General features: G+C 39.6%; 1 protein-coding gene across 6 annotated transcripts in view; it reads left to right on the plus strand.

Moving 5' to 3' along the window:
• PDE10A (phosphodiesterase 10A) overlaps positions 1-15,565 on the plus strand; it is a 300,539-nt gene that overhangs the window by 132,101 nt on the left and 152,873 nt on the right. The gene's annotated exons all lie outside the window — the stretch shown is intronic.

Here is a 15,565-nt window from a genome sequence, read left to right on the forward strand (position 1 = left end):
GTCTTGCACTGCTGCAGAATCAGTATTAGGCTTAACTTATACTTAACATTAGAGAGACAAGGTGGGTGAGGTAATATCTTTTATTGGACCAGCTTCTATTGTGAAAGAGACAGACTTAGAGCTACACAGAGCTCTTCTCCTTTTAATTACCTTGACTTATTGATAACCAACTTGTTGACTAATGCTTCAGTCCTACAAGCTGTTGTACGTGAATAGATACCCTGGAACTCTTTTGACCTTAGTGGAGCTGTGAGTTGAAAGGTCCTTTCTTTTTCAGTAGTTTGCAACATTGGAACCTAGATCTGCAGATGAAATTAAATCAAATTGTTGCAAACCCTGAGGAATGAAGAGAATAAAAATTACCAGGAAAAAATATTGACAGGCAATAACAATGATATTTTTTCTGGAAAAATGTGAATAAATTCATCTGGGGGAAAAACATTATCCAGACATCAGAGAGACAATGCGAAGGAGATACTTGGAAAGAGGGAATTCTAGTAAAGTTCTGTATCACAGTAGCAAATTGTACGCAAGGTTGCGGTACAGTAGGTTGAGGGAAAAGCCTGATTTTGCTTGGTATATGCAGCAATAAATAGTTTTTGTTGTGTTTTTTTTTTTAAATAATAGTTTGAATAATATTCCCCATTTTAAATATATGGAATATTGCCACTTTCCCATATACGGGTGAATATGATTTTCTAAAACAACGCAGAAAGGATAGTAGTGGGTGAATCTGGTCTGTGTGTGGTCATGGTGCTAAGGAGTATGTGAAAGGTGGTACTCCATGGATGGCTTTATTATGTTGGCAGAGTTAAGATGCAGTGTATTTTCTTTGGTGTATAGTGATTGTTCTAATGGTGATCTACCTGTGTTAAGGAGAAGGAATGGTGGGTATGTACTATTAGGTACCTTCGTTGTTCATTCATTTACTTTTGTGGTTTTGTTTTAGGTATAGTGCAACCTTAATAGATACACAACACAGTGTTTATATTTATAATCTATCTACACATACAGAAAAATGCTGTTGTGTATCAAGTTTGTGTGTCAAGTATTGAGCTAAAGGTGTGGGTTTTTTTTATTTTGACTGATACTCATGGGAACTGTGATACCCAATAGAACCATAAGTGTGTACTATATCTGTAGAGAGAGCTTTGTGGGATGGGGTGCAGAATAACCTACTAACCACTAATGGACTAATTTGAGTCAGACTTCTTACAAATTAGTAAATACTTTGGTGCTATCAGGAAAATCATTATTTTAGACAATAGTGTCTTGCCACCCTGTGAAAAGGATGATTTTCTACAACAATCCAGGATATGTACAGGGAGTGATCTTCAGTGTGAAATGTAGGTTATGATGTGAGTTAAGAATATGAGTGCTCAAATGTGGCATAAAGTTTTGGATAGGGTTTCAGTTCAGAGAACATGGCAGTTTTAAGTGTAAGTTATTTTGGTTTGCCTAGAATTTTTCTGCTACCATTATGTTATGATGATTGTTCCCACACTTGGGTGTGATATGAAAAAAATATAATAATGGTGACTTCTGTGGAAGTAAGCTTCAAGTTGTATTGAGCCAGCCAGTTAACAAAGACAAGGTAAATATTGACCTTGAGGGTCAATTAGGGTTGCCAACTCTCCTGGAATTGGCCTCAATCTCCCGGTTGCTATTGAAAGCAATCTGGAAGATTTTAATAGGCCAAAAATCTGGTCGGTGGAGCAGCGGGGATGGCTGGCTCCGTGTGGCTCCCAGAAGCAGCTGGCATGTCCCTGCGGCCCCTAGGCACAGGGGGCAATCAGGGAGGCTCCACACACTGCCCCTGCCCCAAGCGCTGGCTCCACAGCTCCAATTGGCTGGGAACCATGGCCAGCGGGAGCTACAGGGGCAGTGCCGCCAGGCAGTGGTAGTGCATGGAGCCGCCTGGCCTGGGAGCCTCAGGGACATGCCGGTCGCTTCCAGGAGTTGCCTGAGGTAAGCTTCACCCGGCTGGAGCCCGCACCCCACATCCCCTCCTGCACTCCAACCTCTGGCCCCAGCCCTGAGCCCTTTTCAGCACCCAAACTCCCTCCCAGAGTCTGCCCCCCCTCCCACACTCTGGGCCCCAGCCCAGAGCCCACACCCCTTCCCATATCCCAACCCCCTGCTGGGGTGGGGGAAAGCAAGCAACAGAGGGAAGGGGGATGGAGTGAGAAGGGGTGGGGCAGGGCGGGGCAAGGGTGTTTGGGTTTGTGTGATTAGACAGTTGGCAACTTTAGGGTCAATAAACATTGGTTTTCCTTGAAACGTGAAGTTAGTGTATAGATTGTTACATATTTTCTCTTTATTTTTGTGAGAGATAGCTAGAAGTCTCTGATTTTGAGCTAGGTTTTTCTTAAATCTAACAACATTTTTTATAAGTAACATTTTGAAGGAGATAAAATTAAAAGTTCCAGAAACAATAATTGTGATTTCCATTGGCCCAATAAGGAAGCATATTTTTGCATATTTATTGAATGTCCAAATCCAGATTTTAGGTATACTCATGAGTGTATTTTCAAACTGTTTAGGGGGAGGGGTGCAGATTTGCCTGAGTGGCATTATATTGCCATTTCAGGACTTCATAAAAATTAGATGGAAAAAGGCTGGAGCTATTTACAAAATCAGGCAAATAAATATGCCTGTCAGCAACCTTCATGCTGGTCACATGACATCTCAACAACTGTAACCAAGGAGAAGAGAGATTATTTCCTTCAAATTATTATTAATTTGCATTTATATAACACTTTATATTTTCAAAACTTTATACAAGCATTAATTAATGATCACAGCCTTCTTGTAAGATAGGAAAGTATTACACTCCCCAGTCTACAGATGAGGAAACCGCAATTAATAAATAACAGGAGAAATGTTATTAATTATCCATATTTGTTAATAAAATATCCTGTAGATTAAATTATGAGTAGGATCCTGCCAAGGCTTCGGAAGCAATTGCCCTAAATGGACCATTGTACATACAAAAATACTTCAGCTATTCCATTTTGGACTTTGCAAAGGAAAATGTTTTAGATAAACATAAGCCAAAAAGACTATTTTAACTTTTGAAAGAAAGCCACATATGCTCTATATTAGCTGTAATGGCAAAAAATCATCTTTTAAGAAACTAACATATTTAATACATCCTAAGGATGCTATTCTAATTGGAAGCAGTCATTATTGTATGTTTTTCTTGTGATGTTTAGCTGCAAATGCAAACTCTGAATGAGTTGCATAAAGCTTGATAAGTATGAAATTTTGGAATGAGTGAAATCTTACAGTGTATCTTGACAACAATAAAATGAAGATATAATTGGACAGGACAGATTTTGTATATACTTACATCTCTGCCCAGTAACTGTATAAAAATATTATTATACAAGTGTAGAGGATTGCTTGAACATCTAGATTGCCTTTTCATACATGTGTTGATTCTTTCATATTTACTATTATGTAGTTTACTGTATACCTACAGTAAGCAAATGCTGTGGAGCAGAATGGAAAGGGAGTTCAGAAATAGGGGATTGACTTCCATATGTAAGTAATATGCAGCTCAGAGTTGAAAGAATGCTCACTATTGGGCTTTGAAAATTCTCTTTGCTATGCAGGGGAGGTGTGGTTGTACACATTCTTGGCTCTGTGGAGTTGTACAGGCAGATATTTATTTTTTAAAACTACTCCAAATTGCTCAGTTCTTTGAAATTAAGGTTGTTCTTGGAAGCCTGTAGTCACATGTGCAGAATATGACTTGCACCATTGTAATGCACGCCAACTGTTTTTCCTTCTCATAAGAATGGCTATGCTTGATCAGACCAATGGTCCATCTAGACCAGTATCCTATCTTCTGACAGTGGCCAGTGTCAGGTGCTTCAGAAGAAAGACCAGAACAGGCAATCATTGAGTGATCCAGCCTTTGTCATCCACACCCAGCTTCTGGCAATCAGAGGCTAAGGACACCCAGAGCATTGAGTTGTATCCCTGACCACCTTGTCTAATAGCCATTGATGGACCTATCCCCCATGAACTTTCTTGGATTAATTCTTTCTTGAACCCCATTATGGTTTTGGCCTAATCAACAGTCTCAAGTTTCCCTTTCTACCCTTGGCACTAAAAAGAAGAAAACAGAAGACACCAAAAGAGAATGGAAAAATGCATATGAAAAAAACGCACACAAAAGACTGAATACAACAATTCAGGAAATAAAAAGAAAGATCTTATAACTTCACTTATCATAGCAAATGATCTATCTAGTAACGACTCAGAACAAAATATTGAACAGAGACACAACAAAAAACAGACAATTCTGAGGCATGCAAACAAAATAAGACAAAAACAAACTAGAAGAAATATGAAGAGAACAAATTATCCTAGAACTAAGACAAACAGAAAGAAGACACTCTAACATTTATTGTTGAGGAACAATTTTAGGAATGTGCAGGCTAGCTGCACAGAAAGGTTAAGAACCACTGTAATATATCACAAAGTAGAAAAATTGAAGCATTGACACCTCCTGCTCTGGTTACATTAGGATCTTTCACGTCTGTGATTCACATACTTATAAATATGATTTGTAACATAATCTGCAGCTCCATTTAATATTTAAGTGCATGTGAAGGACATCCAGTGGTACCTTCTAGACATTGGCTGAGTTTCATCTCTTCTTTCCTAAACCTGGAATTGTCTCTAAAATAGAAATTTTGCAACATTCTGGTATGTGCTTATATAAATTATTATTCCAAGAAAATTAGACAGAAAGGTTAACTAGTCTCTCTCAAAGTAAGCATGAAGAGCTGCAAACTCAATGTGTGGACAGATGATGGCATTCCATGATGTAACTGGTATATTTAATTACCTTCCTGTGTAGATTAATATTCATCAGCAGATCCATTCCATACAAATTCAGCTTGCAGTTAATTTTTTGTATATTATAACATTCACTTGACAGTAAATGCTATTGTTAAGGTTGCAAAACAATTTGAGTGAATAACCCTTTGGTTTACGTGCTCTTAATTTTCTGAAAAAATTGAACTTTTGAGCAGAAACACTCCATGCATGGTCTTCTGTGAATATTTGGTCATTGCCCATGACATATCCATGACTTTTTAGTAAAAATAACCGTGACAAAATCTTAGCCTTAATCATAAGTAGTAGGCATAGAGGCCAAAGTTGGTTACATAAGAAATAAAAATACATTTGCAGTCTAAATTCTACATTTTTTTTCAGATTAAGTAAGATTTGAATCAAGCAGTTTCTCACCCCACTAGGTGTTGTAAGCAATCCACAGTTCTTAATACACAGGCTTAATTCTGTGCTCAGCTTTGGACCTCTCTCTCCAGTCCAAGGTCTTTTCTACTAAATGTTCTTGTTGCCTTCAGAGCAGGAGGGGTAGAAGAGAGGCCCTGGGCTGATGTCACAGACTCCAATTTATACCCTCCCAATCCATGAGCTTGGAAGGATACTGTCTTAAACATGGAGTTAGGAATCACATGTTCTGTGTCCCCTGCTGAGTTAAGCAATCCCCATTGTCTAAGTGCTTCAGGAGCGGCTCACTGAGAGAGCGGATTCTCCTTAATGGGCCATCAACACATTGTCTAATGTAAATCTCTCATGAGGGTGTTAGTTGCTCCTTTGCTGCCACAGAAATGCCAGCTGTGGGCATCTCTCAGACTCTCAACATATTTCAGTAACACACACATAGCAAAACTTCATAAGTTCAGATACAATGATAACACGCATAATTCAACAGGATGGTAATATTCAACAGATCATGACATCTCAAATGATACCTCACGAGGCACACTTCGTACAAAACCTATCATAATCATATCATAGTGGTGAATATGGGGGCTCCAGGATGCTGGTTTGAGGTACAGAGTGTCACAGATAGGGTTAGAAGCAACCACAAAATAGGATTATTTGAATTGGGACACTGGTTCTAAGTTCATAGACAAATTTCATCATCACAGCAGGGAAGAATTTAAGTCTCTTGTCTCTGAGGTTCCATGGCCATCTCTTAACAGGAGATCCTGAAGGTTACGGTTTTCTGGCATGCCTGCAGAGGTACAGACAACAATAGAAGATGTTCTCTTTGAAGGCTGTCACTTATTTAATATTAACACCGATGAGGCTTGTCAAGGTTCCTTCCCCACTCTGAACTCTAGAGTACAGATGTAAGGACCTGCATGAGAACCTCTAAGCTTAATTACCCACTTAGATCTGGTTTTACTGCCACCACCCAAATCCTTTAACAGTTATTTGGGAAACTCTGTCTACTTCCCCCCAGACTATCTCCCTCCCAGTAGCCTTAAGAGACTTCTCCTCCAAGTTCCTGGTGAACACAGATTCAACCCCTGGATCTTAAAACAAGGAGGAATTAACCATTCCCCTTCCTTTCCTCCGCACCAGTTCCTGGTGAGTGCAGATCCAACCCCCTTGGATCTTAAAACAAGGAAAAATCAATCCGGTTCTTAAAAAGAAGGCTTTTAATTAAAGAAAGAAAGGAAGGTAAAAATCATCTCTGTAAATTCAGGATGGAAAATAACTTTACAGGATAATCAGATTCATAGAGCCCAGAGGAACCCCCTCTAGCCTTAGGTTCAAAGTTACAGCAAACAGAGGTAAATCCTCTTAGCCAAAAGGAACATTTACAAGTTGAGAAAACAAAGATAAAACTAACACGCCTTGCCTGGCTGTTGTTTACAAGTTTGAAATATGAGAGACTGGTTCAGAAAGATTTGGAGAGCATGGATTGATGTCTGGTCCCTCTTAGTTCCAAGAGCGAATAACCCCAAAACAAAGAGCACACAAACACAAGCCTTCCCCCCACCAAGATTTGAAAGTATCTTGTCCCCTTATTGGTCCTTTGTGTCAGGTGTCAGCCAGGTTACCTGAGCTTCTTAACCCTTTACAGGTAAAAGGATTTTGGTGTCTCTGGCCAGGAGGGATTTTATAGTATTGTTCCCTTCCCTTTATAGTTATGACAAGGCTCTATGCTCATTTAAATATTCTTGAGCAACATTTAGATCTTTAGATGTCTAACCATCTGCTTAGAGGAGAAGGCCATAGCCCTATTCTTAACAGAGCTATTACGCTCATCGGAGGCAAACTTACCTCCTTCTCATTCCAAGAGGTTATCAGGGATGGAGACTATCTGCCTCTTCATCAGGGATTTACTCTGTAACACCATCAGTGAGGCAGTCAATTTGACTCATTGGTGGGGAGCTGTGTACATCTTCAGGAAGATCTTTTCACTGCCCTCTTATTTTATTGGGTACCATTTATTTTATTTTTGAAGGACCTAGAACATTATCATTACAGCTCTTTAAGTCCTAGAGATTGTGGAGGGTGGAATATTCCAGACCTTCCCTACCCCCTTTCAAGGTCCCATTTCAGGGACCTCTGTCATGACAGCCTGTTATATGAAGAGGGGAGTCACTTATAAGCCACAGAGCAGTGGTCTGAGTGACTCTAAAATATAGAAGGAAGGCTATTTACTGAAGAAAATGGAGGGCTAACACCTAATTCTGGACTTAATATGGCTAAACACATGTATCTGCAGCTTCAAGTTCAGGATAATAACTCTGGCCTTTATAATCCCCTCCCTAGATTGGTTCACAGCTCTCAGCCTCCAAGATACCTATTTTCACACAGGAATCCATCCTGTTCACAGGAAATACTTGAGATTCCATGTGAGGAGTTTCCATCATCAAGACAGAATGTTACCTCAGCTATTAACAGCACTAAGGGACTTCATCAAATGCATTGCAGTGGTGGCGGCTTACCTCAGAACCAGGAATCAAAGTTTCCCCATACCTCGATGATTGATTGGTTAATTCAAGGGAAATCTCCACAATCATCAGATACTCCAATCATCAGATACTCCAACTTTTCACCTCACTAGATCTGAGTCAATAAAGAGAAGGCAGTGCCTACCCAGAGGATAGAATTCATACAGGCAATACTAGACTTCACCACAGCAAAGGATTATTCACCTCAAGATACTTTTGGCAACATAGTGAATCTTGTCAATTAGCTACAAGCTCATCCATAGACATCAGTAAGAGACTTCCTCAGATTGCTGGGATGTATGGCCTCCTGCATATGTGTGACACTGCATTCAGGCTTTACTGCATGCAAAGGTGGTTGAAGTCTGTGTATCTAAAAATAGACTTAATACAATCATTAAAATGAAGGTCTAGAAGGAACCTCACGTCTAGCCCCCTGCTCTGAAGCAGGACCGGAAACCTAGACTATCCCTTTGTTCAACCTTAAAAATTTCCAATGATGGGAATTCCACAACCTCCTGTGGAAGCTAGTTCCAGAGCTTAACTACCCTTATAGTTAGAAGGTTTTTCCTAATATCTAATTTAAATCTCCCTTCTGCATATTAAGCCCATTACTTTTTGTCTTATCTTCAGCTAACATGGAGAACAATTGATCACTGTCCTCTCTAACAGCCCTTACCATATTTGAAGACTGTTATCAGGTACCTCCCCAGTCTTCTTGTCTCAAGACTAAACATGCTTAGTTTTTTTAATCTTTCATCATAGGACAGGTTTTCTAAATCTTTTATCATTTCTGTTGCTCTCCTCTGGACTCTCTCTAATTTATTCACAGTTTTCCTAAATTATGGTGCCCAGGATTGGACACAGTAGTCCAGCTGAGGCTTTACCGGTGCTGAGTAGAGTCGGACAATTCCCTCCCATGTCTAACACTCCTGTTAATATTTCCCATAATGATAGCCTTTTTGGCAGCTGCATCACATTGTTGACATATGTTCTATTTGTGATCCACTATTATCCCCAGATCCTTTTCAGCATTACTACCATCTGGCCAGTTATTCCCATTTTGTAGGTGTGCATTTGATTTTTCCTTCCTAAGTGAAGTTCTTTGTCCTTGTCTTAATTAAATTTCATCGTATTGATTTCTGACCAATTCTCTAATTTGTCAAAGTCATTTCGAATTCTAATCCTGTCCTCTAAAGTGTTTGCAACCCCTCCCAGTTTGGTGTTATCTTCAGATTTCATAAGCAAACTCTTCACTCCATTTTCAAAGTCATTAATGAAAACATTGAATAGTACCAGCCCCAGGACTGATCTCTGTGGGATCCCACTAGATATCCACTCCCAGTTTGATGGCAAACTACTGATAACTACTCTTTTTTGAGTATGGCCTTTCAACCAATTGCATACTCATCCTCTAGTAATTTCATCTCGACCCCATTTCACTAGTTTGCTTATGAGACTATCATATGGGGCTGTGTCAAAAAAAGCCTTACAAAAATCAACATGTGTTGCATCTACTTCTTCTCACCTATCCACTAGGCCAGTAACCCTGTCAAAGCAGGAAATTAGGTTGGTTTGCCTTGATTTATTCTGGACAAATTCTTCATTGGCTATTCTTATAACCATATTATCCTCTGCTGCTTACAAAATGATTGTTTAATAATTTGTTCCAGTATCTTTCTGGGCATCGAAGTTAGGCTGATTGGTCTGTAATTCTCCAGGTCTTCTTAATTCCCCTTTTTAAAGATAGGTACTTTGTTTGCCCTTCTCCAGTCCTCTGGCTCTTTACTCAGACCCCACGAGTTCTTGAAGATAATTGTTAATGGTTCTAAGATTACTTCAGCTATTTCCTTAAGTAGCCTAGGATAAGGATTTTCACAACACATTCTTTTATGGCCTCAGAGTGCAGCCACCAATTTTTCCTAAATTACTTAATTAATTTTAGGAAAAACAAATAAATATACACATGTACATGTCCAAATCATTGTAATTTATTTATGTAGGGTTTTGTTTGCAGACTGAATAATAAAAATAATGTATGGTTGTCTCTATTCTTTACTGAACCTAAATGGAATAGAAACACAAATAAGGTGCTTTGCATGTTCTTGTCTTTTTGTTTTTGTTGTTTCTTTTGCTTTTTTTGGTTTATTTTTTAGATTTGCTAGCTAGTAAGTCTGCTAGCTAGCTGGGAGGCACTGAAAAGTGATATTAACTAATACACAAATATCACTTTTCATAGCAGACTTACTCACCCCCAGCAAGCCAGGGGACAATTAAGTCCTGGATGGGGAGATGGGTAGGGAGGCAGCAGGGGCCTGGGGCAATGGGGGAATGGATGGGGGACTGGGGAAGGCAGTGCGGGCTGGGGCAGTGTTCGGAGTCATGAGCCTGGGGCTGGCACCTGAAGCCACCACCATGTGCCCAGAGCTTGTCACCTCAGGGCTGAAGCCAGAAGTCTGCCCCCGACTGCCTCCAGGAAGGTGGGGAACTCACACTGGCTGCCTGCTTTTCTGGTGTTTGTGGCTCCAGAGGGGGGCAGGACCCAACCTTTGCTGGCACCACTTCTTTGCCCCACCCCAATTACCACCCAGAAGCCCGTGGCTACAAGAAAAGCCCCTGTTGGCTGGCTGCATGCGGCTACAGTGGCCGCATTCGAGAAATGCTGTCCTAGGATGACTTTCATCAGGTCCTGCCTACTTGAGTACATCTACCTTATCTAAATATTCTTTAACCTTCTCTTTCCCTATTCTGGCTTGCGTTTCTTCCCCCTTAGAGTAAATATTAATTGTGTTGAGTATCTGGTCACCATTAAGCTTTTTAATGAATACTGAAGCAACATAGGCATTAAACACATCAGCCTTCTTGATATCATCAGGTATTCACTCTCCTTCACTGCTAAGTATAGGACCTATGCTTTCCTTCATCTGTCTCTTGCTCCTTCTGCATTTAAAGAATCTATTATTGCCTTTTATGTCCCTTGCTAGGTGTAACTCGTTTTGTGCCTTCGCCTTTCTGATTTTGTCCCTATGTGCTTGTGCTGTTCTTTTGTACTCCTCCTTATCAATTTTTCCATATTTCCACTTTCTGTAGGATTCTTTTTTGATTTTGAGATAATTAAAGAGCTCCTGAAAGAGCCATATTGGCCTCTTACTATTTGTAGTATCTTTCCTTCGCATATTTTACAGTTCTGCCTTTAATTCTGTTTCTGCAGTCAGGCTGCAGAATATCCTGGAAGACCACCTCAGCAAGCATTTTGCAAATGACCATGAATAGTCAGACACCCTCAAACAGGGCATATAACAAGTGAGATCACCTAATTATAAACCTATTTGCAAAGACTGAGAACATAAAATGCCACATGTTCTGCTCCAGAGGGAGCCAGATCCCAAGATCTCTGTCAAATGCCTTTGTGATACCCTGGCTCCAGGAATAATGTACATCAGCCTACCTATCCCAATGGTACTAAGGGCCATCTGGAAGCTCAGACAGGATTCAGCCTTTATAATCAGTTCTGATATTCAGCCCCAGTGAATCTATCCATTCATCTGCCAGGATATATGTACCTCTTCTTCTGGAGGTAATCTCCCAGAAGGAGGGGCAACTATGCCATCCAGACTCAGCTACATTACACCTAGACTTGAAAGGATTAGATTTTTAATGGTAAATGTCAGTAAACATCAATTTCGTCATACACATACAAACTGACAGAAAAAATATTTCCATCAGTGATAGTAGAAATGTACAGCTAGGCAAAGTAAGAAAAATGCTGCTTGAGAACTTGGAGTTTTGATTTAGATTCATAGACTCATAGGTCTATTGAAGGATATTTACTTTGAATATCTTGACATGTGATGTTGACAGTTTCTGTTTTAATGGCTATTAAACTTTGAGACCTGTACCAAAATACTCAGTCATTCTCAAACCCTGAGGTTGTCTTCTGCACAGAAGACAGAATTTCTCCACTAGTCCTTTAGGGCTTATATTAAAAGCAAACCTGTCCAGTGCTGCATCATGGAAAAACAATTCTTCTATGGTCCAAAATAGAATGGGAATTGTTTCTTTTGCAATACCTCACATTATAATGTTCAACTTTAGAGTACACTACACTGACTTCTATTACATTAATCTCTTCCTTTCACCCCAGTCTCCTTTCCTACACAAGCGAGTCTTTGAGAGTAATTGATGGGTTGTTACCAATAGGAAGTAGGTAATTTCTCAGTACCTGTGGGTATGGTATGAAAAGGGAATTGTTTTTCTGCTGTGTTGTGGGCATGTTAATAATAAGGGTACAACAAAGGGAATACTAAAGTGTATGGTTTTAGAGTAAGGTATGATTTTGTTTTCCCTTCATTTACTTTCTGAGTTTTTGTACAGCCTACATTTTTCAAGGTTTTATTTGGAAGAACTTTGTACTAAATGATGCAATATAGAGATGTGTCATTTTCAATTTGTCTACAGACTTTTAATGTGTGAAAGGTGGTTAACTGCCAAATGTTTCTACTTAGCAGGAACGTTCTTGTATCAGTGTATATGTGTGCTAAAAATCTGGCAGTTTGCTGTCAGCCCGTAAAAATAGGAGGAAGGAGCCTATGGAGGGTTTGCCTATTTTGGGGAGCTCTACAGCTTCAAACCACCCAGTTGCTGATGCTAGTTTTTTCTGCAGGTTAATGACGTACTTCCAAACTGTGTATATGAAAGAGCAGTAAATATATTCAAAAAGTGGGGAGTATTACTCTAGTAGCAACATTCCATAACTCGCTGCAATTCTGATACCTCATCAGACTGTGCAAAAGGAAATAACATGGCAGCATGTTAATAACCTCCATGTTTTATATTTAGGCTGTATTCATGCTTCATTGATGCTGTAAGCATGCTGTTTCATCCTGATGCAGCCCTGCTGTGCTTGAGTCCCCAGGATATACAAACAAGCATGAATACTTGCCACAAATGAACAGTGAATATGTGAATTGTTTGGGCAGTGTTCCACTTACAGTACGGCACTGAGATAGTAATTGTTAGCTTTACAGTGTATCATCCAATCCTACCATTTATAATTTTCAGAAGTATCTGGGGAGTCTTCTCTTAAATGTAAGGTACCATGAAGATTGGTAGGATTAGAAAGAAAGTTGTGAGCATACCCTGCTTTATCAAATGGCTTACTTCTTGTTCGAAATAATAAAGTTGGCTGGTGAGGCTACTGAACTACGTAACTGACTCCGTAGCATTTCAGATGCCCCAAGCATTGTCACATATACCAACATGACATTATGAGAGAGAAATAATTCATTTTCTATCCTTCTTCACTCCTCTCCTTCCCTTAATCCTCTTCCTTATTTCCTTACGTATCTCCATTCCTTCCCTTCCCCGTTATAAATATGAAGGTCAGGAAGAAGGTTCCATTTAAGATCATCTAGTCTGACCTCTTGCATAACTGACGCCATAAAACCTCACAAAGTGTTTCCTGCTTCAAGGCGTTAACTTTTGGTTCAGCTAGAGCATAGGCTCCCAAACTTTACTGGTTCATGTATCACCTTAAAAAATGTTATGAAGTAAATGGGTGGAACATGAAGTTCAGGTATCACCAGTAGTACATGTACCACAGTTTGGGAACCCCCTGAGCTAGAACATATCTTATATGAAGACGTCCACTCTTTATTTAAAGACTTCTAATGATGGAGACTTCACAATATCACTAGGTAAATTATTCCTATGGTAAATGACTATTGCTGTTAAAAATTAGTCTGACTTTGTCTAACTTCAGCTATCAATCACTGAATACTCTTATGCCTTTGTATGCTTTTATCAGGGGATGAATTGGGGTTGCATAGTGGAAGAGCTGTTATCTATAGGACCAGTGCTTCATTTGTTGCAGCAGTTGGAAGGTGTGTAGTGATTCAGGCAAGGTATTGCAGGAAGAGAAAAGATGGTCTCATGGTTAAGGGAGCTGAATGTTGCCCTGGGGAGTTGGATTCTATCCCTGCATTTCCCAAGCCAAACTTTTCACAAGTGGCCACTAATTGTGATTCTCATTTTCTGGTTGTGCAACTTGAAACTTTTGGAGTCAGAGTTGCAGAAGTGATGAGCACTCACTCACAACTGCAACTTGGGACCACTGCTCTGAACATATAAAGGTGCTATACAATGCTAAGTACTCTGAAAAATCAGGCCATAGGGATTGCACCCTGGGCACTCCAGACTAGTAGATACTTGACAAATTTAGCTTTCATTCCTCTATGCCTTAGTTTCCCATCTGTAAAATGGGATGATAATATCATTCTCACACTTCAGAGGGATGTTGTGAAGATAAATTCATTAATATTTTTGATGCTCTTGGATGCTATGGTGAGGAACACCATAGAAGAGTCCACAAGAAAATTAATAATTCTGTATGCAATGCAGGATTTGGATGGTGTCCAGTAAATAAAGCCTAGGACCACATATTAAATGATGAGGATAAAACAATATATTGAATAGCTACCCATATAATGATCACTTTCTGTCCTATGCACTGAATGAGGCAGATGTCATGAGAAAAAATAGTATGTGATCATGTAACTGAAGACTGTATCATAATGCATAAGCACAAGCCTAGGGTGGTGGTAATTATAGGCCTGTCAACCTGACCGATTCTGGGCAAAATAATGTAATAGCTGATACAGGACTTGATTAATAAAGAATTAATGGAGGGTGATATAATTAATGCCAACCAACATGGGTTTATGAAAAATAGATTCTGTCAGGCTAACTTGATATCTTTTTTTGATGAGGTTACAAGTTTGCTTGATAAAGGTAGAAGTGTTGACATAATAAACTTCTGTAAGGCATTTGAATTGGTCCTGCACAATATTTTGACTAAGAAACTAGAAAGATATTGCACATAGCCAGTTTTTAATCCATTTACTAACTGATACATCTTAAACTGAGAGAGGCAAGGTGGGTGAGGTAATATCGTTTATTGGACCAACTTCTGTTGGTGAAAGAGACAAGCTTTTGAGCTTCACAGAGCTGCCCTTGACCTGAAAAAGAGCTCTGTCAAGCTTGAAAGCTTCTCTCTCTCACCAACAGAAGTTGGTCCAATAAAAGGTTCTCTCACCCACCTTGTGTCTCTCACGTCCTGGGACCAATATGGCTACAACATCAGTGCAAACAACACAAATCTTAAATTGTAATTGTAAATGGAGAATCATCATCAAGCAAGTGCGTTCTAGTGGAGTCCTGCAGGTGTTGGTTCCTGGCCCTACACTATTTAATGTGTTAATTAGTGACCTGGAAGAAAACATAAAATCATTAATGATAAAGTTTGCAAATGACACAAAGATTGGGGGAGTGGTAGAAAATGAAAAAGACAGGTCACTGATACAGAACAATCTGGACTGCTTGATAAACTGGATGCTAGCAAACAGTATGTGTTTCAGTATGACCTGTGTAAAGTTATAGATCTAGGAACAAAGAATGTAGGCCATGCGTACAGGATGGAGGACTCTATCCTAGGAATCAATGACTCTGAAATAAGACTTAGGCTTATAATCAGCTCCCAGTGAAATGCTATGGCCAAAAGGGTAAGGTGATCCTGTGATGAATAAACAAGGGAATATGGAGCAGGATTACAATTGGTTATATTACCTTTGTACTGTTCTCTGTATTCACACTACAGCAGCCACTATTGGAATACTAGAATCATAGATTATTAGGGTTAGAAGGGACCTCAAGAGATCATCTAGTCCAACCCCCTGCTCAAAGCAGGACTAATCCCCAAATGCCCCCCTTAAGGA

The sequence above is a fragment of the Mauremys reevesii genome, linkage group 3, assembly GCF_016161935.1.
Source record: "Mauremys reevesii isolate NIE-2019 linkage group 3, ASM1616193v1, whole genome shotgun sequence".
Lineage (NCBI taxonomy): Eukaryota > Metazoa > Chordata > Testudines > Geoemydidae > Mauremys > Mauremys reevesii.